This window comes from Macrotis lagotis, chromosome 6 (genome assembly GCF_037893015.1).
Source record: "Macrotis lagotis isolate mMagLag1 chromosome 6, bilby.v1.9.chrom.fasta, whole genome shotgun sequence".
Lineage (NCBI taxonomy): Eukaryota > Metazoa > Chordata > Mammalia > Peramelemorphia > Peramelidae > Macrotis > Macrotis lagotis.
The window spans coordinates 228,231,723-228,233,867 of record NC_133663.1 but is presented as its reverse complement, the minus strand read 5'-3'; the positions used below and the strand labels follow the sequence as shown (position 1 = coordinate 228,233,867).

Genomic DNA, 2,145 nt, shown 5'->3' with positions numbered 1-2,145 from the left:
GCAACTGCAAAATATATACAAAATAATACTTTTTGTGAGGTTGACAGAGATAGTGGGACTTTGTAGGACTTGATACTTGTCTCCTTCATTAGACCATAAGCTCCTTGAGAGTAGAGACTATCTTGTAATTCTAGTGTCTGGCATATAGTAGATGTTTAATAATAATAGTAGTAGGTGATGGAAAGTGGGGATTCTAAGTGGCAAATGGGAGGAGGGGGTGCATGATAGACTTAGGAATAGAGATGGACTGTTGGGTAGGAAGAATAGTAGGACTAGTTTAGCAGAGTGTGTGAAAGAGAGTAAAGGTAGATTAAAGCCAAATTTTTTTTCTAGTTATTTGTTGTTTATTCAGTATTTGGGTTAGTATGACACTTGTCAAATCGGTTGCATCATTGTACATACATAGATCTTTATATAATAAGGAAATATAAGTAGACAAAATCTGGAAAGGTGATTCATTGGGCCATGCTAAAGAGCTCTAATGGAAGGGAACATAAAATGCATCAACAAAGTATTACTACTTTATTGATATATATGGTATTGTGTTCAGGAATGTTATGGACCTTTGGGAAACTAGCACCTACAAAATAGGCAGTTATATATCCTGTGGTTCTGCTTGACGGCAACTACTTTATGACTGTACAAGTCTGATCCAGCATCACTATGCAAATAATAGAGTTTAACAAACAGTCACATTGTATTATTCCCCATTTCTAACTTTAGGAAGAGTCTAGAGTGTATTCATAAGTTTTACATTTATGGTGTTCAATTACTAAATCAGAGGAAGGATTTGACTATAGCATGTCATACACAATCCCTTAATCACTGTCATGTTCTCTAGACAGTAAAATGGAAGCACATTTAAAACGTTTTAAAAATGCAGCTCCTTCTGGATTCCCTAAAGAGCTTCTGCATTTTTCTTTAAATGGCCTCTTCCTCCAGAGCCAGATTTACCTTCACCACATCATAAATACCATTCTGTACCAAGACACAAGGGACACTAAGGAAGACATCTTCATTAATGCCGTGTAGACCCTTAATCATGGTAGAAATTGGATGTACTCTCCTAAGATTTTTCATAATGCTGTCTACCAGATCTGTCACAGACAAGCCAATGGCCCATGAAGTGTAGCCCTTCAGCTTGATGACTTCATAAGCACTGTCAACGACCTGTTTGTGAACTTCCTTCCAATTTTCTGAATCACCACCAGTTCCTAAAGCAGGATAAAGATCCTTTAGAGACATACCAGCAACATTCATACCACTCCACACAGGAATACTGGAGTCTCCATGTTCCCCAAGAACCCATCCACAACAACTTGAAGAATGGATACCAAGTCTCTCCCCCATTAGGTAACAGAATCCAGATTGCAACCATTTCCAATAACGTGATTTTTAGGAAAGCCACTTAGCTTCCAGGCCACATATGTCAAAATATCCACTGTATTGGAAACAATAAGCAACTTGCAATTAGGGCTGTATTTAACAATATTGGGAATGATGAATTTGAAAATATTCACATTTTGCTGGACCAAGTTAAGACAACTTTCTCCCTCCTGTTGATGTACCCTAGTAGTAACTAACATCAGTTTTGAGCTTGCAGTTACACTGTAGTCTTTGCCAGAAACAATCTTTGGTGTTTTGAGGAAAAGGCTGCCATGTTGGAGATCCATCATCTCTCCCTTTAGCTTAAATTCTAGGACATCAACTAGGGCAAGTTCATCAGCCAAGTCCTTCATCAAGATACTGATGGCACATGCCATGCCAACTGCACCAACCCCAACAACAGTGATCTTGTTATGGGGGGCCTGGTTCCTTTAGGACCTTTAGAATCAGCTGATCTTTGTCAGTAGTTCCCACTTTGGGGTGAATCAAGGTTGCTGGTCAGGATGCGAAGAGTTCCAAATTAGACATGAGGCTGGTAGCTGCTCCCAGACTCAGACTGATTAGAGCCAAATTGTAAAGGATTTAAAATGCAAAACAAAGGAATTTATATTGCTCTTATTGGTGATAGGCAGCTACTGGCTGTCATCCACTGTGTCTGAGTCTTTGTGACCCCTTTTGTGGTTTTCTTGGTAAAGATACCGGAGTGTGAAAGTGTCTAAGGTCACATTTGAACTCAGTTCTTCCTGATCCAGGCCCAGA

At 39.3% G+C, this 2,145-nt stretch overlaps 1 pseudogene; it reads right to left on the bottom strand.

Moving 5' to 3' along the window:
- Positions 1 to 871: 871 nt before the first annotated feature.
- Positions 872 to 1,830, bottom strand: LOC141492057 (L-lactate dehydrogenase A chain pseudogene; annotated as a pseudogene).
- Between the last annotated feature and the right edge of the window lie 315 nt (positions 1,831 to 2,145).